This window comes from Columba livia, chromosome 27, assembly GCF_036013475.1.
Source record: "Columba livia isolate bColLiv1 breed racing homer chromosome 27, bColLiv1.pat.W.v2, whole genome shotgun sequence".
NCBI lineage: Eukaryota > Metazoa > Chordata > Aves > Columbiformes > Columbidae > Columba > Columba livia.
Window position 1 is genome coordinate 2278187 of NC_088628.1, and position 26681 is coordinate 2304867.

General features: G+C 50.3%; 1 protein-coding gene across 1 annotated transcript in view; it reads left to right on the forward strand.

Annotated features, from left to right (window-relative positions):
- Positions 1-328: 328 nt before the first annotated feature.
- Positions 329-26681, forward strand: part of LOC102094299 (uncharacterized) — a 108744-nt gene continuing 82391 nt past the window's right edge. The window contains exon 1 of the mRNA XM_065042260.1: positions 329-437. The gene's annotated coding sequence lies outside the window, so the exon portion shown is untranslated. The remainder of the gene's footprint in view (positions 438-26681) is intronic.

A 26681-nucleotide genomic window follows, 5' to 3' on the forward strand; every position in this document is an offset into this window, starting at 1 on the left:
GCTGTGTATCCTCAACTCTTTCCTCCAGAGTGCATTAAATAAAGGTCTTCACAGAACATAGAGACCTTGGGGCTGAGCAGAGAAGAATGAGGACTAGGAGAAGATGACAAATGTGGGCGCAGGTGCCTGGTGGGAGATGGGAGCTCTTGGCCTTAGTACAAAATACAGCTGTGGGGAATTCAGGCTCTCCCACCTGTGAACTGACTCCAGTGCTGGGGATGCTCCCAGTCCCCTGCTGGGGTCACAGCTGAGCACACTCGGGTCCTGAGAAGGTGCAGGTGGTGAAGCAGCTGCAGCACATAAACCCTCAACCCTATAAAACCCAGAGGGGTGGAAGGAGGTTTCTTCTCTAGAAGGGAGCACCGTGAGTGAGAAGCTGGCACATTTCATCTTTGTGGGGCAGCACCCAGCTTGTGGCTGTCCCTGTTCTGGTCCAGGTTAGAAAATCCTTTACATGGCTTGGGAGAAGTGTCATGGTGTTGTGGTTTTCTGCTTTGCTCTCTCTCCTGTCCCTTAGCAGGCTGCTCTGAGTACTGTTTTTTTGTCTGAATATAGGTTTTCCTGGCCAGCTTTCTGTGCTTGGGGGTGACTGCAAGGGGAGTGAAGAACCATTGCTGGGTACATGGGCTGCAGCTCCAAGGAAATGGCTTTTCTGAAAACTGTGGTATGAAATTCTGGTGCTGACTGTCACCCAGCTCTGCTAGAGACAGTCCGGGCTGCTGTGGGACACCGTGCCCATCGCTGTGTTTTGCTGAGGGCTCCTGAGCCCATGTGCTCCAGCTCCCTCCAAGCTGCTTCCTCAGCCCCTTTTCCCCTCCCAGCCCCTTGGTGCACCCTCCTCAGTGTGTTTCAGCTTTACTCATGGCTCCTTAGTTTTGCGTGTTGGGTGTGTGCTGAAGATCTGGTGTTTGTGCGGGGCTGCTGAGGCAGGAGCTGGTTTCCTACTGGCTCGGTCCCTGCTCTTTCCTGCAGCTTTTTCTGAGTTCTTCTCACAGAATGACAAGTCTGGGGAAGGGACTTGAACACAAGCCCTATGGGGAGAGGCTGAGGGAGCTGGGCTTGTTCAGTCTGGAGAAGAGGAGGCTTAGAGCTGAGCTCAGCACTCTCCAGAACTACCTGAAGGGCAGTTCTAGCCAGGTGGGGATTGGGCTCTTCTCCCAGGCATCAGCAATAGGACAAGGGGCCATGGGCTTCAACTCTGCCAGGGGAAATTGAGGCTGGAGATGAGAAAGCAATTCTTTGCAGAGAGAGTGGTCAGGCATTGGAATGGCTGCCCAGGGAGGTGCTGGACTCACCGTCCTGGAGGTTTTGAAACTGAGATTGGCCATGGCACTTAGTGCCATGATCTAGTCAATGGGCTGGAGTTGGACCAAGGCTTGGACTGGATGAGCTCTGAGGTCTTTTCCAACCCAGTCCATTCTGTGTTCCTGAGCTCGAAGCCCTTTCTGCTTGGTGCTGCATCTGGGTGTACGGAACCTGCAAAGATCTTTCGGGAGCAGCTGTGAAAGCTTTCAATCTGCTGTTGCTGACATAATATGGGGTGTTTGAAAACCTTTGGTTGAGCAAACAGGTTTCTAATCCTCTGTGTAGGAAACTCCACTTTGCACTGAGGAACCCAACCCTGAACTGGTTCAACCTGCCGCCAAGGAGCTTTGCTTTGAAACCGTTTGATTGCGTGGAAACATCGCCTGCAGTGGAAGGATTAATGGCTAATTGTGGTTTCATTAATTCTAATTCTAGCGCTTTCACTTTCGGCAGAGTTCACTTAATGACAGTAGCAAATAAATACCTAGAGATCAGCATTAGTTCCTGCGTTCTGCAGAAAATTAAGGCGCATGAGGGGTGATTTATGGGCAAGTCCAGGTGGTCTGGAGGGGCCTCTTGAAGATCAGACCCTGCGCTATGGGACGCTCGACTGGGGAGCAAAAGCTCAGGGGTTTCAACAGCGCAAAAGTGGCTTCTGATTTGGGGTGAAAAGTGTCACTGCAGAGGAAATACAAGGAAATACAGTTTCATGGCAATAAACGTGGCATTTATTAAACTGAAATCAGTATCAATCTCAAAAGACACAGTGTGACTGTATTGCGCTCAGACTTAAAAATGTGTCTTTATGTAATCTCTTGACATAATTTAAAATACATGAAATGTTTCAATCTGTTTAAGATACCTACATTTTAAGAGATAAATTTGGAAAAAGCTACAATCTAGGTCAAGTTTTAAAGTTTGTAACAGTCAGTCCCCCAAAATCTATAAATTAGCATAATATTTTTTCAGAAAACTGACATTAACACTGAAGAGCTCACAAACTGCAGTTCCTGTCGTCTTGATTTTCTGTTGGCTGTGTAGTGGTTGTAGAAAATACTGCAGTGCTTCCAAAAAAATGTTTCTCAACACCTGCATTGCTGGCAGTTTCCCGTAGTATGAAAATAGTGCAATGATTTGCCTGAAGAGAAAATGCTAAACATAATTTATTAAAGAAACGTTTTTCTAGCACTTGTAAACGTTTTTTCCTTCATCAGTGGACGGACAGGTCTGTGCAGACAGACCCGCCGGGGGCGTTAATGCACTTTTCTGGTGTTCAGGTGTGGGAAGTACACCCCGTACATGCCCTGTTGGACCTGGTACAGATGTGACTTTCTTCTGAGGCAAAAGACGACCTGGTGAGGTGGGGAAAAACAAAGTTAATGGGGATTAAAAACAATCTGTACTTTGCCCTTCATTAGTTGCCCCCAAATGATGTTGCCAGGTGGGGATGGAGGGACTATGTGAATAAAAGAAGAGGAGACTGAGGGGTGACTCACTCGTGTTTACAGATATATAAAGGGTGAGTGCCATGAGGATGGAGCCAGGCTCTTCTCATTGATAACCAGTGACAGGACAAGGGGTAATGGGTTCAAACTGGAACACAGGAGGTTCCACTGAAAGAGGAGAAGCAACTTGTTTGGGGTGAGTATGGCAGAGCCTGGCCCAGGCTGCCCAGGGGGTTGTGGAGTCTCCTTCTGTGCAGACATTCCAACCCGCCTGGACACCTTCCTGTGTAACCTCATCTGGGTGTTCCTGCTCCATGGGGGGATTGCACTGCATGAGCTTTCCAGGTCCCTTCAACCCCTGACATCCTGGGATTCTGTGTGATTCTGTGTAAAATGCTTTCCTAAGCCTGCATGGGCCAACACTACCACAAACCCCATTTTGAATCTAAGGCTTTTCCTCTTCTAAATCTCACTGACCGTGATGTTTGCTCTTAAACCTCCAAGGACAACAATCTGCGTTCTCTGTGCTGTTGTCTCCTGGCTGGTGCAAAGCAAACAGAGCTACTTCTGCAGTGCTGTTGAAATGTTGTTTGCTCCGTCAAATCGTCCCCAGAGACCAGCAAAGGAGAGAGACCAGCTCCCCTCTTGGTGAGGGTGAGCGACTGGAGCACAGCCCTGCAGGGCTGCTGTGGTCTGTATGTGAAGAGCATTGAATAAGAAATTCTGGATGTGATTCCTGCAGGTTATTAAAAATGTCATATTCTGCACACTCCCTTATCCATAACCTGGCCATTCTGCAGGTGTTTGAATGGGGAAGAAGTTTAAGAAATGCTGCAGGACATGCCCTAACTCAACCTGCTTGTCGTCTTGGTGTTTGTTCTACCTTTGGTTTTACACTTTCCCCCTTGCAAAGGTCTCTCATTCATGATCCACTTCTTCCTACTGAGCTGCCTGTGAATACCCTTCCCCGTCCTGTGCATGAGTCCTTGAAAGAATTGGCTGTAATGCAGGATTTGGGGTCACGTTTGCTGTCAGGAGCTGCTCCCATGGGGCTTCTTGTGGCTGTGTCTGGATGTCCCTCCTGCAGCCTTCCAGGTGTTTGGGCACCACTGGAGCCAAGTGGTGGGACAGTAAAGGGGCCACTTACCAGGAAGCATAACAAGAGGAGGAGAATGAAGCCAATCACGGTGAAAATGCCAATGAGGACAATTGCCCAGACCTGAAGTTCTGCAAAGGCAAAATAAGGGCACATCAGTTTTTTTTGATTCTTGCATGTGGGACAGAGAAAGGGAGATCTAACCCTGGCACAATTCAAAGTGCAGCATATAAGTGAGGCCAAGTTGCTGAAAGGCAGGATGTGGCCTTCCCTGGCTGTGGGGCAAATGTGTCCCAGCAATGTGAAAATGGGTGGGATGGACAGAAACTTCTGTAAAATAAAGGGAGGGTCAAAGGATCTGCAACTTTAACCTCAGCACCAGAGCGCTCAGATGGATCCAGGGATATTCAGAGAGACCAAGTGCTCAGCTGCTGGCTGGACTCGGAGGAAGGGGACAGGGCTGAGGGTGTCAGCAAGAGTTGTAGTTTGTGGTGGATATATAAATAATGCAGTTGTCAAATAGCTACCCAAACTGCATTGATTTTGCCTGTCTTTCCCTTCCTTTTTCCTCAGGCTGGCTCTGGCCACTGCTGTTTGCCAGACTACCAAGAACTGAGATTTCTGGGCTCTTACACAGGTCTTGTCTCCATTTTAAGGCATGTGAAGCTAATTTGTTCTGTTTCAAGTATTCAGTGGCTGTAAGGTGGATCCCTCCTGAAAAGCACTTACTTTTGGACTCCTGTTCATCTGTTATAAGCGGAGAGTAACCTGGAAATGAAGGGTGAGATAGGTGAGAAGCAGCTCTGCAGGTGATTAAAACAAGACTAAGAAATGTTCTCGCAAAGTCACCTCACCTTCAACAACCAGACTCTGCTCTTCCAGCTTGTAGCGGGGGCCCAGCCTGGTGAACCCGTGTGTCAGGCGCCTCAGCTCCTCGTACACGTCTTGCTTTTGTAAAGCCCTTGAGAAGGGGTCCAAGGTGAATTTGCAGACAGAGGCAACACTTGTGGAAGATTTCCCATCAACAGGCCTGGAGAATGAGAGCCAGGGTCATCATTACGGGACCAAATTAAGAAGAAAGACAGCTGAGCAGAGGCAGGGAGAGGGATTTGGAATTGGTCTGGGGTTTGCAGATGTCTAAACAATGTTTTGTTGGCAAGGGATCAGTTTTTGCAGCTTGTGCTAGATAAGAACTCAAGCAGCTTTGTGAAATTCACCCACTGATTTAATCCCAGACAAGGCATTTCTAAAAGGTAAATCAGCCCAGCTGGTGTTTTGCTCCTCCAAAGGTGCTGGAGAAGATGCACAGAAGTAGATTTTGTTCTTGGGCTGGTCAGTTCTGACGACTTGCTGATGCACTGCAGTGGAGTTTTAACTTATTTGAATAAGCTAGATGAGAGAATGAATATTTGTTTTACTCTGGAATTGTTTATGCACGAAAATAGCTTCGCTAGCATGGAAACAAAACCACCTCTCATTTGAACAGAAACCTTTTGTGGTAAAGACAAAACTGACTGTGAGGGAATGAAGGTGCCTCCTTGCATGTCATCCAGAGTACAAAGGTTGGCAGCGAGGCATGAATTCCCTGCTGGGACTCTGAATGCCTTTTCTGCTCACTGCTCTTCTGGAACTCAAGAAAATAACCACATTTCCAAAGCAGAACGTACCCAAAGCTCTCAACAGTACAGCCAGCAAAGTAATCCTTCAGGCTGCCGGTTCCGAACACATCGAGCTGATGGGAAGAAACAAAACAATTGAGGAAAATTGAGTAAACATAATACATATTTAATTTGGACAGGTAAATCAAGCTGTTGCTGTTAGGTTTACCTCTTTCTCAATTTCCTCTTTGTTCACTTGGTACATCCGCGACCTGGGGTCCTGCAGTTCTGGGGAGTAGGGAAGGTTGGAGATTCTGAACTGTATTCTGAAGTTTTCCTTCCCAGACTTGAGGGGTGGTTTGTAAGTCACTGCCTCAACCGCCAGTTCCAACCCTGGAGGTTTGAGAGGAAAAGTTGGTATAAATTCTTGCAGAAGGAAACAAGCTCTTCTACCAAGCAGTATTGACCTGTTGACTTTGAGCTAAGAAAACTTGAAGTCTTAATAAACAGAACTTGGATTGCACTGGAGTCTGATGGCAACTTGTTGTTTGAATAGTCCTTCAATGTGCCGAGCCACTCATTTCTTTGGAAAGTTGTACATTTGAAAAAAACCTAAAAGTCTGTTGAAGTGTTCCGGGTGGAGACTGTGATTCGAGCTCTACATACCGTCTACTGAGAATCCCTGCAGCTGGTAACTGCTTCCCAGCCACAGGCCGGTTGCGTTGGACGTCCCGCTCTGAAAAGCCCTTTCAACCGCGGCTCTGTTGATGCTGGGCTCAGGTTTGAAGAAGCACATGCAGTCCACCACTATGGATCCAGCCCTGTGGAGAGAGGAGCTGAGATAAATAGGCTGATGATCATAAAACTTCATGTGGGAAAGGGTTTCCTGAAAAGTACCTGCTACTTTTAAGCTAATGTGGTGCTATTGAGAAATGTGGAATGGGCTGTTTGGGGATTTTCCTTTGGGACACCAAATGAAATATAATACCAGTACTTCTCTCTACAAATGTGGGTTATACTGCAAGCACCCAATGAAAGATTTGCACTTTTTTTGAAAAAGAAGCTTTTAGCCAGTGTGAGAATCCCTGTCCAAGTATCTTTTCATTTAGAATCGGACACTCCATCTCTACCTGAAGCCCACTCGTAAAACATGGTGGAGTCCAAGTTGAGAGGACGACTCCGGAGGTTGCAGGGTCCCCTCATTAGGAGGGTAGCAATTAGTAATTACTCAGATATTCAGAGACCTAAGAGTGCATTGCAGAAATCCTGAGACTGAGAAAAATATTGGTCCATACTGAGTCAGGAAAAATTCAAACTGATGAATTCTAGGAGGCCTAGAAATTACTTCTTAGGGCATAAAGCAAACCATGAGAGTGGAGGGAAGAGTTGGGATTCTGCAGAGGACAATGGTGCTTGGCCATCAGGATTGGTGCCAGGGTGTGGAAACATTTCAAACAAAGTCTGATTGTGTCACAGACCTCAGCCTGGTGATATTGCAGCTCAGGAACTGGTCTTGCAGGTTGCTCTGACGGTACAGTTGATTCATCTGAAATAGAAATGTCATGTTAAATATTAACGAGTTCTGGGCCTCACAGCAGATGCTTCAGGGCAGCAGGAGGGCTTTGGAAAAACACCAGATTTTTTTTTTTGATAGCTGTATTTTATGGGAGTTGGGTTTTACTTCAGAATATGCCTTCTGGTGATGGAGTCTGAATTGCAGCTCGGCAAAGCTTTCTGTCTGATCCGAGCGAGCTGGCAGTGTGAACCAGCACAAGCTGCTGACTGGCAGCTGTCATCTCGATCCACGCTTCAGACTCAGAACTCAAAGTATGGAATGTTACAGCTTCATCTAAAAAGCAAAACCTACTTAAGTAGGGCTTTATTGGGTTGATATGTTAGTGAACTGGTGCTGAAGTGAATGTCTTGGATTCTTAGCTGTGAATTAGGTGCTGATCTCTGAGCTGGCAGATATTTTATACGCTTCTAGAGATGGGACTGAATGTATGTTCATTGACTGCATGACCTAAACCTCTTGCATTTTGTAGTGCGCATTTTTGGCTGGAGAGAATTTCTGAAGACAACAGGTAGCATAACAAAATCAAAAGTGATTAAAAGGCCAATCTCATATTTTAGATTATAGAAATTTTTGTTCCCAAAAGTTGGTTTGTTGTTTTTTTTGGTAACTAAAAAAAAATTGATGGCAGTTGCTGCAAAAATTGTCAGTGCAGACATACTAGAGATGGAACTACTTACCTTGTTAGTGATGCTTTCCACTGCTGCTCTGTATTCTGCAGACTGGGGGTTTAGGTTAGTTAGATTTTCATTGACTATTCTGAAGGTCAGTCTGTAGCCTGATTTAGCTGAAGTTTTGGTCACAACAGGCTTCGTGGTGATGGCTGCGTCTGCGAGGGGGAAACCTAAATAAAAAGGTAGAGTGCATTTATTTTTACATCAGATCTATCAATACTACAAAAGCAATATAGGTATGTGTCTGTTTAGATTATATAATGTAACAATGAAATTCTCTAGGAATTTGTATGTTTCAAGGGACAAAAATGTTTCCAGGGCAGCAATATCATGCTGGATTGGTTTTGTGAGTGTCAAACCCTACAGAATACCAACAAACCAAAAGGAAAGTTCATGAATGCTCATGCTCCAATGGAGTGGAAGGATAAGCAGTGATCTCCAAGTGATTCCAAAATCACATCTTGATACTGTTCGTGGATTCTTACCATTGACATACAGGCTGTTCTTCTCCAGGCTGTAGTGCCCTAGTTTGGTGACACCATTTGTCATGTTGCTCAGCTCATGATAAACCTTTTCTCTGTCAAAGTTGGCCAGGCTGACGTTGTAGCTGCAGACAGCATCCACGCTGGTGTCATCCCTGTCTCTTCCAGACCTAAGAAGAAATGTCAGACACATTTTTAGGACACTGATGCTTACAGAACACCTTGTGTGGTTTGTGTGACCGGGACTGACAGGCATTGAACTGTCTCAGTGCAGTTGGGCTCCTACAGCTTTCAACAGATTCTCAAGAATTGTGGCAATGATATTTAGATACCAAAATGATTTTATCAGCAAGAAACTCATGAATGGACAGGGAGGTATCACTGGCTTCTGTTTTCTGGTATCAGAAGAACTATGATAACTTATGCAAGTTTAAGGTGTATAGGAGTAGATAAAGAAATTAATTGCACTTGCAGGAATCTTACCTAAATCTTACTACTTTACATCCTGTGTAGGCAGAGCTTATGCTGCTTTGTTTGAAAAGAGGGTCAATCTGTCAAAAAAATAATAGTACAACTGAGAACTTGAAAACATCTCCTGAGTTTAATGCAGGAGATTAAGATAATCACGTAACACAAAATGGGCAAAACCAAGGCCAGACTTACGTAATGGTTGATAACCTTTGCTGTGGAAATGAACCTGCGGGAGCTCGGTGCATCCAGATCTGCAGTGTATGGGAGGTTGGTCAGGGTGAAATTAAGGGTGAAATTCCTGGATGTTGGGCTTGGTGCAGGAGTTGTGCTCAGAGCTATAATCAAATGGGAGAAGGATTATGATTTTACTATTAAAGAGGCTATCTTCATTTTCCAAGACATTCCCCATCTTGGCACACTTCAAGGCTGCTCTGAAGAGTCTCTTGCTCTTATTTTCTGAGTGCACCGCTCCTTTGACAGCTTTATTTTTTTAATTTGGTAAAACGCTTACCTGATCTCTCAAGTGGCTCATTGTAACCTGGGAAGAAAATGCAAGAGAAACATTATGTAAGAGAACTATATAATTTTAAGAGAATGAAAGAGAAGAGGGGATGATTAAATGGATGACTTGGGAATGAATCACCAAAGCCAGTCCCTGAGGGTGTGAATCTATTAAATAACCAACCTACTGCTGAAACAGAACGAGGTGCTTTTATAATGGCTGAAGACTACAGTGAGAAAATAAATGTGTAAATTAAATGGAAGTGGGATAGAAATCAGGTCAAATGCTCATGTGTAGGTGAATGAGGTCAAGACTAAAATCAAGTCAGTCTTCAGTGTAATATAGAAATAAAAATCTTCAAAAATGTCCATGTGAAAATGTTCTTGGAAGCACATGCTTCATCCTATGCACATAAGTTATGCAGTGAAGGCCAGTAGGACCAGCTTTTCCTTAACGTCACTTTCTTTTTCACATTGAAGTGGTCTCTAACATGTGAGGTGGTCCCAGACTGCTCTGGTGCCTGGAGGAACGAGAACATCAAGCACCTACCATTGACATAGAGGCTCGTGCTGTCCAGGCTGTAGATTCCTAATTTGGTGATGCTGTTTGTCATGCTCTTTAGCTCTTGGTAAACCTTGGCTTTGTCAAGATCGGGCACTTGGGAGCTGTTTCCATAGTTGCAGATGGTGTCTACTCCTGTGTTATCCCTATTCCTCACTGACCTGAGGAATTGAATACCATGAAGGTTCTGTTAGTTATTCCAAATATATATATAGAAGTGCATGGAAGCTTTATTATAATGATACTGACTTATTGAAAAGGAAAAGAACTGTCATTAAAGTGTCAGACAAATATAAAGAAATCCATTTGCTAAGATTCAAAGTTAGTTTTTCTGCTATAATATATTGCTCACCTGAATCCTGTTACTTTGCAGCCACTGAAATAGGGGCCAATGCTGCTCCTCTGAAGCAGGGGGTCAATCTGGCAAGGAACGATTTGTGTGAGTATGGGAAACTCAAAATACTGAGTGATTTCAGTGGGAAAACGGTGTGAGTTTGGCTTACGTAATGTTGCATTATTTTCGCAGTAGAGTTGAACTTAGCAGAATTTGGTGTCTCTAGATCTGTTGTGAACCTGAGGTTGGTTATTGTGAGGTTCAGTGTGAATTGCTTTATGACTGGCCCTGGGCTTTGTGTGTTGGTTGGCTGTGCCACTGTAAGAAACAAAAATCACACAGATAAAGTAAGAACAGGATCATCATAAGACATAGTCCTGAACCGTTTTTCCTTACATTTAGAGCAGACAGACATATGAACATGATCACACGCTTCAGATACTTTGCAGTCTTATGATCGTTGCCAAATCAGGAAGAAAAAAAGTCATCTTATGCCTTTGAGTAGTTTTAATGTATATCTGGTTTTAAATATACTTACGAGACAGGCTATGCGGTTCATTGTAATCTGAAAAACAAACAGAGTTATCAGGGAAATATTCCAATAATGTCTTAACAGGACTAAACATGTGTCTTTATTAAAAAATATTAATGATAGAGATTACTAAGTTCATGATTGTTTTAACTTAGGGACTCTGACTGTTTTTTGCTCTCTACTTTTTCTTATCCATTTTGAGAGGTGTATTCAATCCTCTTAATTCTCATTTAGAAATAATCTGTGTCAAGGTGGGGAATGATGCCCTGGGGTGGTCCCATTACCATTAATGTAGAGGCTCTGGCTGTCAAGGCTGTAGTGTCCCAGCTGCGTGACACCATTTGTCACATTGCTCAGCTCATGGTAAATTGTCACTCTGTTGAACCTGGGAGCTGAAGGCTCATCCCTGTAGCTGCAGATGGCATCTACTCCTGTGTTGTGCCTGTTCTCCTTAGACCTAGGAAATCAGGAGTTGTTTCAGGACATTTTAGCCATTATTGAGAAGCCCATCTTAACTTTAAGTGGGTCAAACACACATCTAAGAAAACCACTCAGTGACACTAATGTATTAAATGCTGAAAAATGGGAAACAGGTTTTTAAGATGCAGGTCATGCAGACTATTCCTGTTATGGCTCTTACCTGAATGCTATTACTTTGCAGCCAATATAAGCAGGGCCAATGCTGCTTTTTTGGAGTAAAGGGTCAACCTAGGAATTTAATAATATGTAAGTAAAATGTCAAGGCAAAGGTAAGAGATCACAGATATTAAAAGAACTGTGCCCAAGCAGGACGTCATTTTGCCGAACTCACATAATGGTACATGACTTTTTCTGTTGACTTGAATTTCTTAGAATCTGACATTGCCAGATCTGCAGTGAACTGAAGGTTGGTTAGAGTGAAATTCAATGTGAAGTTCCTTACTGCTGGTGATGGAGGTTGTGTAGTTGGATCAACAGCTGCAACAAACAAGATAAATTATTGCTTGAAAACAAAATTTATGATCATCCCCAGAGGAAACACTGAGAGAAACTCTCAGATATTCTAGTTGGCTTCAGGGTCATAGATGCCATCGTTCCCTAACAGGCTCCCAAATTCTCTTAACACTGTTTTATAAGTGTGGTTAGTAGCTGTTGTGGTTGGTTAGTCCAACCTTCTTTTTTTTGGCTATTGCTAACTGGCAAAATCTTCTTGCTATTTAAAGCTGCTATTTAAAAGTACTTACATAGTCCAGGCTGCAGTTCATGATAACCTGTGAGGGGAAGAAAATGGACAGTATTTGAGAAAACGGCTTATGAGTTGGAAGATCTCTCCTACTATGGAATATAGAACTTCAGTTGTTTTTGTCTGAGAGATCCCATGTAAACATTTGCTAGGAAAAACTAATTCGGTGACTGTCTTAGGCATAAATGTGCATTCATGCTGCTGTATGTTGTTGGCAAGCTGCTACTTGTCTTAGCAATGCACAGAATTCCTCCTTCCTCAGTGTTGTTGAGAGGGAATTTACCAGTTACCTAAAACCAATTTAACTTCCACATTGACAAGTTAGTGTGAATTTTAAGTGTCCAGTTCTAGTGCTGTTCATCTGCAGGGGAATGTATTCCGTAGTGCACGTTGAGGTTAATCTTTATATTTTCTGGAGAATGACCTATGGTGTATACACAGCATGATATATTTTATTTGGCTAAGTTCAAAGGAATACCGAGGTGCAAAGGCTATGAGTGGCAGTGGCTCTTCTGCTTTGGCTAGTATTTGCTCTTGCTCCCTCTCCAGGTTTTATTGCTTCTATAGTTATGTAGTAACTCGATTCCTTGCAATATCAAATGAGCAGTCCTGACATCAGCTCGGCCACTTACCGCTGACATAAACAGTCTCTGCATCCAGCCTGTATGGTCCTAGCTCAGTGCAGCCCACTGTCATCTTGCTGAACTCGCGATAAACCTTGATTCGGTCAAATTCAGTAGTGGTCGCATTGACCTTGTATGTGCAGATGGCATCCATGGCAGTGCCATCTCCAGTCTTCACAGACCTGAAAAAATCACGTGTTCACAGACCTGAATGACACTTGTGTGCATTTGAGTTGGCTTTATAGGGCAGCAGAGGCAACGTGTGATGAAGTGACAGCCACCTCCATTCCCTGTCCCCCTGCACTGCTGGGGGAAGAAGGTAGAGAGAACTGGGAGCAAAGTTAAGCACAGGAGGACGGGAGGGGTTGGGAGAAGGCATTTCTAAGGTTTGGTTTTATTTCTCATTATCATGCTTGGGCAGTAAACTACTTTCTTCAAGTTGAGTCCATTTTCCCTGTGATAGTAATTGGTGAGTGACCTCTCCCTGTCCTTAGCTCAACCCAATTAGCATTTTGTTATATTTTCTCTCCCCTGTCCAGTTGAAGAGGGGGAATGATGGAGTGGCTTCGGCAGGCACCTGGAGTCCAGCAGAGCTCAAGCCCCACACTTGTACACCACCACAAATTGACTTTCTCTTTCAGGTACTGTAAAACAAATTAAATGACAGTGCCCTCAAATTCTAAAAATTCAGTATTCAGCTGTTTTATACAATCAAAACACCACTTTTGTGATCTAACTGAAATGCATTGAAAATTAGTCAGATTACCCTCTTTATGTAGCACAGAATTGGTGTGATAACAATGCTAGCACAATCAGAAGAAATTATGTAATAACCACCCCACCACAAAGGATCATAAATGAGGTATAATTCTACTTGACACTCTCTAGAACTTGACAGGTTTGACCAGACTAGGAGGAAAATAAATCAGGAAGGAATTATATGCAAAACAAGGACTTATAGATAATCCTGTTGTCAGTAAAAATTTCAATTACCCTTGTCAACTTTACCACTTCCAGGATGTGCCTACCTCAGTGCCACCACTGTACATCCAGTGTAAACAGGTCTAATGCTGCTGTTCCTGAGCACGTGATCAAGCTGTCAAGAAACAAAGCCAGTTGATAAATCACAGTAAATAAATACCAGAACCAAAAAGGCAACAGACACAAGAGGAGCCTGAGTGACACTCACCAAGTATGTCAGAGCTTTTTTTGTAGCAAGGGATTGTTTAGAATTTGGATTCTCAAATGCTGATGTGTAAAGGAGATTGGTCATAGTGAAGTTGATGGTGAAATGGCCCTCTCTTGCAGGAGGAGGAGCTGGAGATGTTGCTGCAAGAAAAGCATAAAATTTGTTAAAACAAGAAAAATAAATATTGGTGATTCTGGTAAATGCAGACATGGCTGAAATGGTCTCCTGCTTATCCCAATGTTCATGATCCTTGGCCCCCAGGTGACTCTCCCATGAGAGCTCCCCATGGTGTACATTCTGCCCTCTAATCGCAGCCTGCTCCCACAAGATACTCACTGGGCTCGACCGGCTGCTTGTTGTAACCTGGGGAAAAACAGAGAGAGAGTGTCAAGGTCTGGGGACAGGACAGGGCTGGGGAAGGCTGCCATGGGACAGCAGAGGTGGCGGCGAGAGGAGCATCGGTCACCGTTGACGTAGAGGCTGTCCTTGTCCAGGCTGTAGGGGCCCAGCTGCGTGATGCCTCTGGTCTTGTTGCTGACTTCATGGTAGAGTCCCACCCTGTCCAAGGCGGGGGCGGAGGGCTCCTTCCTGTAGGTGCAGACGGCGTCCACCCGCGTGTTGTCCCCTTGCCTCTCTGGCCTGGAAAACAGAGCGCCGTGCCTGAGCACCCCTCCTCTGCGGCCTCTGGCTGCAAGGCCAGGCCTTGGGGCTTCTGCAGCTGTCCCTGTGCGGGAACGCAGGCTCTGCCTTCCCAGTTCGTGGATGCGTGGTGGCCGGTCACTCCTGTCCTGCCTGCACTAATCCCTGGGCTGGTCAGGATGGTTGGGGCCAGGCAAGATTGTGAGTGGTCTTGGGGCTACACTGTGATGGCCTTTAGGGCAAGGCTTAAGGAATGTGGGGATCAGGGAGAAGGTCCTAAGGCATGAGGTCATCAGGGAGAAGTTCCTGAGGCAATAGGTGATCAAAGAGCATGTCCTACCCTCCTAGTCTAGGAAGCAAAAGAGCAGGAGCATGATGGACCCCGGAGCCAATAGTGGGACCTGCAAAGGGACACGTAGGTGCAGCCCATACCTGAAGGCTGTTGGTTCACATCCAAGGAAAGCGGAGCCAATGCTGCTTTCCTTCAGAAGGCGGTTGAGCTGCCAAGGAGAGAGGTTTCACAGTTAAGCCCTGCCACTCTCCCTCAAATTCCCTCATCCTATGGGAGAAATCAGGGGAAAGGCATGGCCCTCTGACAGATCGCATACCAGGGTGGCCATGACTCTTCTCGTACTGTTGTACTTGGCAGAGCCAGGAGTGGCCAGGTCGGAGTTGTAGGGGAGATTGGTGGTGGTGAAGTTGATGGTGAAACGGTTGAGGGATGCAGTTGTTGTTGGTGGTGCATGGCTGGGAGCTGCAAGAAGAAGAAATGGAGAGTGACAAGGTGCAAGAGGCACAGTGTCATGATTCTGGGTGGTTAAACACCGAGGTCTTCTGCTTGTCCCAGTGTTCATGATCCTCGGCCCCCAGGTGCCTCTCCCATGAGAAGAGCCCTGTGGTGTATGCTCTGCCCTCTAATCCCAGTCAGCTCCCACAAGGTACTCACTTGGCTCGACCGGCTGCTCGTTGTAACCTGCGGAAAAACAGAGAGAGAGTGTCAAGGGCTGGGGACAGGACAGGGCTGGGGAAGGCTGCCATGGGACAGCAGAGGTGGCGGCGAGAGGAGCATCGGTCACCGTTGACGTAGAGGCTGTCCTTGTCCAGGCTGTAGGGGCCCAGCTGCGTGATGCCTCTGGTCTTGTTGCTGACTTCATGGTAGAGTCCCACCCTGTCCAAGGCGGGGGCGGAGGGCTCCTTCCTGTAGGTGCAGACGGCGTCCACCCGCGTGTTGTCCCCTTGCCTCTCTGGCCTGGAAAACAGAGCGCCGTGCCTGAGCACCCCTCCTCTGCGGCCTCTGGCTGCAAGGCCAGGCCTTGGGGCTTCCGCAGCCATCCCTGTGCGGGAAAGCAGGCTCTGCCTTCCCAGTTCGTGGATGCGTGGTGGCCGGTCACAGCTGTCCTGCCTGCACTAATGCCCAGGGCTGCTCAGAAACGTGGGTGCCAGGCTGGACTATAGAGTGGTCTTGGGGCTACACTGTCACTGCCCTAAGCTGAGAGGGCACGTGGTGAGGAGAGGCCCTAAGGCAAAAGGGCATCATTTAAGAGGTCCTGCGGAAGAGAGCGTCAAGGTCAAAGTCCTAAATCCGGGAGGGCATATGAGAGACATTTTCCTGTGGCGGGGGAGTATCAAGAAGGTCCTAAAGGAAGGTGGGCATCAGGAGAAGGTCCTATGTTCTCAGTCTGGATATCAACAGAGCAAGAGTGTCATGGCTTTCCTACTCTTATCATGGGACCTGCAAAGGAACCATAGGTGCAGCCCATACCTGAAGGCTGTTGGTTCACATCCAATGAAAACAGGGCCAATGCTGCTTTCCTTCAGAAGGCGGTTGAGCTGCCAAGGAGAGAGGTTTCACAGTTAAGCCCTGCCACTCTCCCTCAAATTCCCTCATCCTATGGGAGAAATCAGGGGAAAGGCATGGCCCTCTGACAGATCGCATACCAGGGTGGCCATGACTCTTCTCGTACTGTTGTACTTGGCAGAGCCAGGAGTGGCCAGGTCGGAGTTGTAGGGAAGATTGGTGGTGGTGAAGTTGATGGTGAAACGGTTGAGGGCTGCAGTTGTTGTCGGTGGTGCATGGCTGGGAGCTGCAAGAAGAAGAAATGGAGAGTGACAAGGTGCAAGAGGCAGGGTTTCAGGGCTCCTGATGCACAACTGTAAAGGTCTCCTGCTTGCCCCAGGAATCACAAGCCCTGGCCACCAGCCACCTTTTCCAGCAGAAAACCCAAATAAAGAACTTGTTGCCTGCTAAGCCCAGCCAGCTCCCACAAGGTACTCACTGGGCTCGACCGGCTGCTCGTTGTAACCTGGGGAAAAACAGAGAGAGAATGTCAAGGGCTGGGGACAGGACAGGGCTGGGGAAGGGTGCCATGGGACAGCAGAGGTGGCGGCGAGAGGAGCATCGGTCACCGTTGACGTAGAGGCTGTCCTTGTCCAGGCTGTAGGGGCCCAGCTGCGTGATGCCTCTGGTCTTGTTGCTGACTTCATGGTAGAGTCCCACCCTGTCCAAGGCGGGGGCGGAGGGCTCCTTCCTGTAGGTGCAGACGGCGTCCACCCGCGTGTTGTCCCCTTGCCTCTCTGGCCTGGAAAACAGAGCGCCGTGCCTGAGCACCCCTCGTCTGCGGCCTCTGGCTGCAAGGCCAGGCCTTGGGGCTTCCGCAGCCATCCCTGTGCGGGAAAGCAGGCCCTGACTTCCCAGCCTTTGGGTGGGTGCGTGGTGGCTGGTCACTGCTGTCCTGCCTGCACTAATGCCCAGGGCTGCTCAGAAACGTGGGTGCCAGGCTGGACTATAGAGTGGTCTTGGGGCTACACTGTCACTGCCCTTAGCTGAGAGGGCACGTGGTGAGGAGAGGCCCTAAGGCAAAAGGGCATCATTTAAGAGGTCCTGCGGAAGAGAGCGTCAAGGTCAAAGTCCTAAATCCGGGAGGGCATATGAGAGACATTTTCCTGTGGCGGGGCAGTATCAAGAAGGTCCTAAAGGAAGGTGGGCATCAGGAGAAGGTCCTATGTTCTCAGTCTGGATATCAACAGAGCAAGAGTGTCATGGCTTTCCTACTCTTATCATGGGACCTGCAAAGGAACCATAGGTGCAGCCCATACCTGAAGGCTGTTGGTTCACATCCAATGAAAACAGGGCCAATGCTGCTTTCCTTCAGAAGGCGGTTGAGCTGCCAAGGAGAGAGGTTTCACAGTTAAGCCCTGCCACTCTCCCTCAAATTCCCTCATCCTATGGGAGAAATCAGGGGAAAGGCATGGCCCTCTGACAGATGGCATACCAGGGTGGCCATGACTCTTCTCGTACTGTTGTACTTGGCAGAGCCAGGAGTGGCCAGGTCGGAGTTGTAGGGGAGATTGGTGGTGGTGAAGTTGATGGTGAAACGGTTGAGGGATGCAGTTGTTGTTGGTGGTGCATGGCTGGGAGCTGCAAGAAGAAAAAATGGAGAGTGACAAGGTGCAAGAGGCACAGTGTCAAGCTTCTGGGTGGTTAAACACCGAGGTCTTCTGCTTGTCCCGGTGTTCATGATCCTCGGCCCCCAGGTGCCTCTCCCATGAGAAGAGCCCTGTGGTGTATGCTCTGCCCTCTAATCCCAGCCAGCTCCCACAAGGTACTCACTGGGCTCGACCGGCTGCTCGTTGTAACCTGGAGAAAAACAGAGAGAGAGTGTCAAGGGCTGGGGACAGGACAGGGCTGGGGAAGGCTGCCATGGGACAGCAGAGGTGGCGGCGAGGGGAGCATCGGTCACCGTTGACGTAGAGGCTGTCCTTGTCCAGGCTGTAGGGGCCCAGCTGCGTGATGCCTCTGGTCTTGTTGCTGACTTCATGGTAGAGTCCCACCCTGTCCAAGGCGGGGGCGGAGGGCTCCTTCCTGTAGGTGCAGACGGCGTCCACCCGCGTGTTGTCCCCTTGCCTCTCTGGCCTGGAAAACAGAGCGCCGTGCCTGAGCACCCCTCCTCTGCGGCCTCTGGCTGCGAGGCCAGGCCTTGGGGCTTCCGCAGCCATCCCTGTGCGGGAAAGCAGGCTCTGCCTTCCCAGCCCTTGGGTGGGTTCGTGGTGGCCGGTCACTGCTGTCCTGCCTGCACTAATGCCCAGGGCTGGTCAGGATGGTTGGGGCCAGGCAAGATTGTGCGTGGTCTTGGGGCTACACTGTGATGGCCTTTAGGGCAAGGCTTAAGGAATGTGGGGATCAGGGAGAAGGGCCTAATGTATGAGGTCATCAGGGAGAAGTTCCTGAGGCAATAGGGGATCAAAGAGCATGTCCTACCCTCCTAGTCTAGGAAGCAAAAGAGCAGGAGCATGATGGACCCCTTAGACAATAGTGGGACCTGCAAAGGGACACGTAGGTGCAGCCCATACCTGAAGGCTGTTGGTTCACATCCAAGGAAAGCGGAGCCAATGCTGCTTTCCTTCAGAAGGCGGTTGAGCTGCCAAGGAGAGAGGTTTCACAGTTAAGCCCTGCCACTCTCCCTCAAATTCCCTCATCCTATGGGAGAAATCAGGGGAAAGGCATGGCCCTCTGACAGATCGCATACCAGGGTGGCCATGACTCTTCTCGTACTGTTGTACTTGGCAGAGCCAGGAGTGGCCAGGTCGGAGTTGTAGGGAAGATTGGTGGTGGTGAAGTTGATGGTGAAACGGTTGAGGGATGCAGTTGTTGTTGGTGGTGCATGGCTGGGAGCTGCAAGAAGAAGAAATGGAGAGTGACAAGGTGCAAGAGGCACAGTGTCATGATTCTGGGTGGTTAAACACCGAGGTCTTCTGCTTGTCCCAGTGTTCATGATCCTCGGCCCCCAGGTGCCTCTCCCATGAGAAGAGCCCTGTGGTGTATGCTCTGCCTTCTAATCCCATCCAGCTCCCACAAGGTACTCACTTGGCTCGACCGGCTGCTCGTTGTAACCTGGGGAAAAACAGAGAGAGAGTGTCAAGGGCTGGGGACAGGACAGGGCTGGGGAAGGCTGCCATGGGACAGCAGAGGTGGCGGCGAGAGGAGCATCGGTCACCGTTGACGTAGAGGCTGTCCTTGTCCAGGCTGTAGGGGCCCAGCTGCGTGATGCCTCTGGTCTTGTTGCTGACTTCATGGTAGAGTCCCACCCTGTCCAAGGCGGGGGCGGAGGGCTCCTTCCTGTAGGTGCAGACGGCGTCCACCCGCGTGTTGTCCCCTTGCCTCTCTGGCCTGAAAACAGAGCGCCGTGCCTGAGCACCCCTCCTCTGCGGCCTCTGGCTGCAAGGCTTGGCCTTGGGGCTTCCGCAGCCATCCCTGTGCGGGAACGCAGGCTCTGCCTTCCCAGCCCTTGGGTGGGTGCGTGGTGGCCGGTCACTGCTGTCCTGCCTGCACTAATGCCCAGGGCTGGTCAGGATGGTTGGGGCCAGGCAAGATTGTGAGTGGTCTTGGTGCTACACTGTGATGGCCTTTAGGGCAAGGCTTAAGGAATGTGGGGATCAGGGAGAAGGTCCTAAGGCATGAGGTCATCAGGGAGAAGTTCCTGAGGCAGTAGGGGATCAAAGAGCAAGTCCTACCCTCCTAGTCTAGGAAGCGAAAGAGCAGGAGCATGATGGACCCCTGAGCCAATAGTGGGACCTGCAAAGGGACACGTAGGTGCAGCCCATACCTGAAGGCTGTTGATTCACATCCAATGAAAACAGGGCCAATGCTGCTTTCCTTCAGAAGGCGGTTGAGCTGCCAAGGAGAGAGGTTTCACAGTTAAGCCCTGCCACTCTCCCTCAAATTCCCTCATCCTATGGGAGAAATCAGGGGAAAGGCATGGCCCTCTGACAGATCGCATACCAGGGTGGCCATGACTCTTCTCGTACTGTTGTACTTGGCAGAGCCAGGAGTGGCCAGGTCGGAGTTGTAGGGGAGATTGGTGGTGGTGAAGTTGATGGTGAAACGGTTGAGGGATGCAGTTGTTGTTGGTGGTGCATGGCTGGGAGCTGCAAGAAGAAAAAATGGAGAGTGACAAGGTGCAAGAGGCACAGTGTCAAGCTTCTGGGTGGTTAAACACCGAGGTCTTCTGCTTGTCCCAGTGTTCATGATCCTCGGCCCCCAGGTGGCTCTCCCATGAGAAGAGCCCTGTGGTGTATGCTCTGCCTTCTAATCCCATCCAGCTCCCACAAGGTACTCACTTGGCTCGACCGGCTGCTCGTTGTAACCTGGGGAAAAACAGAGAGAGAGTGTCAAGGGCTGGGGACAGGACAGGGCTGGGGAAGGCTGCCATGGGACAGCAGAGGTGGCGGCGAGAGGAGCATCGGTCACCGTTGACGTAGAGGCTGTCCTTGTCCAGGCTGTAGGGGCCCAGCTGCGTGATGCCTCTGGTCTTGTTGCTGACTTCATGGTAGAGTCCCACCCTGTCCAAGGCGGGGGCGGAGGGCTCCTTCCTGTAGGTGCAGACGGCGTCCACCCGCGTGTTGTCCCCTTGCCTCTCTGGCCTGGAAAACAGAGCGCCGTGCCTGAGCACCCCTCGTCTGCGGCCTCTGGCTGCAAGGCCAGGCCTTGGGGCTTCCGCAGCCATCCCTGTGCGGGAAAGCAGGCTCTGCCTTCCCAGCCCTTGGGTGGGTGCGTGGTGGCCGGTCACAGCTGTCCTGCCTGCACTAATGCCCAGGGCTGCTCAGAAACGTGGGTGCCATGCTGGACTATAGAGTGGTCTTGGGGCTACACTGTCACTGCCCTAAGCTGAGAGGGCACGTGGTGAGGAGAGGCCCTAAGGCAAAAGGGCATCATTTAAGAGGTCCTGCGGAAGAGAGCGTCAAGGTCAAAGTCCTAAATCCGGGAGGGCATATGAGAGACATTTTCCTGTGGCGGGGGAGTATCAAGAAGGTCCTAAAGGAAGGCGGGCATCAGGAGAAGGTCCTATGTTCTCAGTCTGGATATCAACAGAGCAAGAGTGTCATGGCTTTCCTACTCTTATCATGGGACCTGCAAAGGAACCATAGGTGCAGCCCATACCTGAAGGCTGTTGGTTCACATCCAATGAAAACAGGGCCAATGCTGCTTTCCTTCAGAAGGCGGTTGAGCTGCCAAGGAGAGAGGTTTCACAGTTAAGCCCTGCCACTCTCCCTCAAATTCCCTCATCCTATGGGAGAAATCAGGGGAAAGGCATGGCCCTCTGACAGATCGCATACCATGGTGGCCATGACTCTTCTCGTACTGTTGTACTTGGCAGAGCCAGGAGTGGCCAGGTCGGAGTTGTAGGGAAGATTGGTGATGGTGAAGTTGATGGTGAAACGGTTGAGGGATGCAGTTGTTGTTGGTGGTGCATGGCTGGGAGCTGTAAGAAGAAGAAATGGAGAGTGACAAGGTGCAGGAGGCAGGGTTTCAGGGCTCCTGATGCACAAATGTAAAGGTCTCCTGCTTGCCCCAGGAATCACAAGCCCTGGCCACCAGACACCTTTTCCATCAGAAAACCCAAATAAAGAACTTGTTGCCTGCTAAGCCCAGCCAGCTCCCACAAGGTACTCACTGGGCTCGACCGGCTGCTCGTTGTAACCTGGGGAAAAACAGAGAGAGAGTGTCAAGGGCTGGGGACAGGACAGGGCTGGGGAAGGCTGCCATGGGACAGCAGAGGTGGCGGCGAGAGGAGCATCGGTCACCGTTGACGTAGAGGCTGTCCTTGTCCAGGCTGTAAGAGCCCAGCTGCGTGATGCCTCCGGTCTTGTTGCTGACTTCATGGTAGAGTCCCACCCTGTCCAAGGCGGGGGCGGAGGGCTCCTTCCTGTAGGTGCAGACGGCGTCCACCCGCGTGTTGTCCCCTTGCCTCTCTGGCCTGGAAAACAGAGCGCCGTGCCTGAGCACCCCTCCTCTGCGGCCTCTGGCTGCAAGGCCAGGCCTTGGGGCTTCCGCAGCCGTCCCTGTGCGGGAACGCAGGCTCTGCCTTCCCAGCCCTTGGGTGGGTGCGTGGTGGCCGGTCACTGCTGTCCTGCCTGCACTAATGCCAAGGGCTGGTCATGATGGTTGGGGCCAGGCAAGATTGTGAGTGGTCTTGGGGCTACACTGTGATGGCCTTTAGGGCAAGGATTAAGGAATGTGGGGATCAGGGAGAAGGTCCTAAGGTATGAGGTCATCAGGGAGAAGTTCCTGAGGCAATAGGGGATCAATGAGCAAGTCCTACCCTCCTAGTCTAGGAAGCAAAAGAGCAGGAGCATGATGGACCCCTGAGCCAATAGTGGGACCTGCAAAGGGACACGTAGGTGCAGCCCATACCTGAAGGCTGTTGGTTCACATCCAAGGAAAGCGGAGCCAATGCTGCTTTCCTTCAGAAGGCGGTTGAGCTGCCAAGGAGAGAGGTTTCACAGTTAAGCCCTGCCACTCTCCCTCAAATTCCCTCATCCTATGGGAGAAATCAGGGGAAAGGCATGGCCCTCTGACAGATCGCATACCAGGGTGGCCATGACTCTTCTCGTACTGTTGTACTTGGCAGAGCCAGGAGTGGCCAGGTCGGAGTTGTAGGGGAGATTGGTGGTGGTGAAGTTGATGGTGAAACGGTTGAGGGCTGCAGTTGTTGGTGGTGGTGCATGGCTGGGAGCTGCAAGAAGAAGAAATGGAGAGTGACAAGGTACAAGAGGCACAGTGTCAAGCTTCTGGGTGGTTAAACACCGAGGTCTTCTGCTTGTCCCAGTGTTCATGATCCTCGGCCCCCAGGTGCCTCTCCCATGAGAAGAGCCCTGTGGTGTATGCTCTGCCCTCTAATCCCATCCAGCTCCACACAAGGTACTCACTGGGCTCGACCGGCTGCTCGTTGTAACCTGCGGAAAAACAGAGAGAGAGTGTCAAGGGCTGGGGACAGGACAGGGCTGGGGAAGGCTGCCATGGGACAGCAGAGGTGGCGGCGAGGGGAGCATCGGTCACCGTTGACGTAGAGGTTGTCCTTGTCCAGGCTGTAGGGGCCCAGCTGCGTGATGCCTCTGGTCTTGTTGCTGACTTCATGGTAGAGTCCCATCCTGTCCAAGGCGGGGGCAGAGGGCTCCTTCCTGTAGGTGCAGACGGCGTCCACCCGCGTGTTGTCCCCTTGCCTCTCTGGCCTGGAAAACAGAGCGCCGTGCCTGAGCACCCCTCCTCTGCGGCCTCTGGCTGCAAGGCCAGGCCTTGGGGCTTCCGCAGCCATCCCTGTGCGGGAAAGCAGGCTCTGCCTTCCCAGCCCTTGGGTGGGTGCGTGGTGGCCGGTCACAGCTGTCCTGCCTGCACTAATGTCCAGGGCTGCTCAGAAACGTGGGTGCCAGGCTGGACTATAGAGTGGTCTTGGGGCTACACTGTCACTGCCCTAAGCTGAGAGGGCACGTGGTGAGGAGAGGCCCTAAGGCAAAAGGGCATCATTTAAGAGGTCCTGCAGAAGAGAGCGTCAAGGTCAAAGTCCTAAATCCGGGAGGGCATATGAGAGACATTCTCCTGTGGCGGGGGAGTATCAAGAAGGTCCTAAAGGAAGGTGGGCGTCAGGAGAAGGTCCTATGTTCTCAGTCTGGATATCAACAGAGCAAGAGTGTCATGGCTTTCCTACTCTTATCATGGGACCTGCAAAGGAACCATAGGTGCAGCCCATACCTGAAGGCTGTTGGTTCACATCCAATGAAAACAGGGCCAAAGCTGCTTTCCTTCAGAAGGCGGTTGAGCTGCCAAGGAGAGAGGTTTCACAGTTAAGCCCTGCCACTCTCCCTCAAATTCCCTCATCCTATGGGAGAAATCAGGGGAAAGGCATGGCCCTCTGACAGATCGCATACCATGGTGGCCATGACTCTTCTCGTACTGTTGTACTTGGCAGAGCCAGGAGTGGCCAGGTCGGAGTTGTAGGGAAGATTGGTGATGGTGAAGTTGATGGTGAAACGGTTGAGGGATGATGTTGTTGGTGGTGGTGCATGGCTGGGAGCTGCAAGAAGAAGAAATGGAGAGTGACAAGGTGCAAGAGGCAGGGTTTCAGGGCTCCTGATGCACAAAAGTAAAGGTCTCCTGCTTGCCCCAGGAATCACAAGCCCTGGCCACCAGCCACCTTTTCCATCAGAAAACCCAAATAAAGAACTTGTTGCCTGCTAAGCCCAGCCAGCTCCCACAAGGTACTCACTTGGCTCGAATGGCTGCTCGTTGTAACCTGGGGAAAAACAGAGAGAGAATGTCAAGGGCTGGGGACAGGACAGGGCTGGGGAAGGCTGCCATGGGACAGCAGAGGTGGCGGCGAGAGGAGCATCGGTCACCGTTGACGTAGAGGCTGTCCTTGTCCAGGCTGTAGGGGCCCAGCTGCGTGATGCCTCCGGTCTTGTTGCTGACTTCATGGTAGAGTCCCACCCTGTCCAAGGCGGGGGCGGAGGGCTCCTTCCTGTAGGTGCAGACGGCGTCCACCCGCGTGTTGTCCCCTTGCCTCTCTGGCCTGGAAAACAGAGCGCCGTGCCTGAGCACCCCTCCTCTGCGGCCTCTGGCTGCGAGGCCAGGCCTTGGGGCTTCCGCAGCCATCCCTGTGCAGGAAAGCAGGCTCTGCCTTCCCAGCCCTTGGGTGGGTTCGTGGTGGCCGGTCACAGCTGTCCTGCCTGCACTAATGCCCAGGGCTGGTCAGGATGGTTGGGGCCAGGCAAGATTGTGCGTGGTCTTGGGGCTACACTGTGATGGCCTTTAGGGCAAGGCTTAAGGAATGTGGGGATCAGGGAGAAGGGCCTAATGTATGAGGTCATCAGGGAGAAGTTCCTGAGGCAATAGGGGATCAAAGAGCATGTCCTACCCTCCTAGTCTAGGAAGCAAAAGAGCAGGAGCATGATGGACCCCTTAGACAATAGTGGGACCTGCAAAGGGACACGTAGGTGCAGCCCATACCTGAAGGCTGTTGGTTCACATCCAAGGAAAGCGGAGCCAATGCTGCTTTCCTTCAGAAGGCGGTTGAGCTGCCAAGGAGAGAGGTTTCACAGTTAAGCCCTGCCACTCTCCCTCAAATTCCCTCATCCTATGGGAGAAATCAGGGGAAAGGCCTGGCCCTCTGACAGATCGCATACCAGGGTGGCCATGACTCTTCTCGTACTGTTGTACTTGGCAGAGCCAGGAGTGGCCAGGTCGGAGTTGTAGGGAAGATTGGTGGTGGTGAAGTTGATGGTGAAACGGTTGAGGGATGCAGTTGTTGTTGGTGGTGCATGGCTGGGAGCTGCAAGAAGAAGAAATGGAGAGTGACAAGGTGCAAGAGGCACAGTGTCATGATTCTGGGTGGTTAAACACCGAGGTCTTCTGCTTGTCCCAGTGTTCATGATCCTCGGCCCCCAGGTGCCTCTCCCATGAGAAGAGCCCTGTGGTGTATGCTCTGCCTTCTAATCCCATCCAGCTCCCACAAGGTACTCACTTGGCTCGACCGGCTGCTCGTTGTAACCTGGGGAAAAACAGAGAGAGAGTGTCAAGGGCTGGGGACAGGACAGGGCTGGGGAAGGCTGCCATGGGACAGCAGAGGTGGCGGCGAGAGGAGCATCGGTCACCGTTGACGTAGAGGCTGTCCTTGTCCAGGCTGTAGGGGCCCAGCTGCGTGATGCCTCTGGTCTTGTTGCTGACTTCATGGTAGAGTCCCACCCTGTCCAAGGCGGGGGCGGAGGGCTCCTTCCTGTAGGTGCAGACGGCGTCCACCCGCGTGTTGTCCCCTTGCCTCTCTGGCCTGGAAAACAGAGCGCCGTGCCTGAGCACCCCTCCTCTGCGGCCTCTGGCTGCAAGGCCAGGCCTTGGGGCTTCCGCAGCCATCCCTGTGCGGGAAAGCAGACTCTGCCTTCCCAGCCCTTGGGTGGGTGCGTGGTGGCCGGTCACAGCTGTCCTGCCTGCACTAATGCCCAGGGCTGCTCAGAAACGTGGGTGCCAGGCTGGACTATAGAGTGGTCTTGGGGCTACACTGTCACTGCCCTAAGCTGAGAGGGCACGTGGTGAGGAGAGGCCCTAAGGCAAAAGGGCATCATTTAAGAGGTCCTGCGGAAGAGAGCGTCAAGGTCAAAGTCCTAAATCCGGGAGGGCATATGAGAGACATTTTCCTGTGGCGGGGGAGTATCAAGAAGGTCCTAAAGGAAGGTGGGCGTCAGGAGAAGGTCCTATGTTCTCAGTCTGGATATCAACAGAGCAAGAGTGTCATGGCTTTCCTACTCTTATCATGGGACCTGCAAAGGAACCATAGGTGCAGCCCATACCTGAAGGCTGTTGGTTCACATCCAATGAAAACAGGGCCAATGCTGCTTTCCTTCAGAAGGCGGTTGAGCTGCCAAGGAGAGAGGTTTCACAGTTAAGCCCTGCCACTCTCCCTCAAATTCCCTCATCCTATGGGAGAAATCAGGGGAAAGGCATGGCCCTCTGACAGATGGCATACCAGGGTGGCCATGACTCTTCTCGTACTGTTGTACTTGGCAGAGCCAGGAGTGGCCAGGTCGGAGTTGTAGGGGAGATTGGTGGTGGTGAAGTTGATGGTGAAACGGTTGAGGGATGCAGTTGTTGTTGGTGGTGCATGGCTGGGA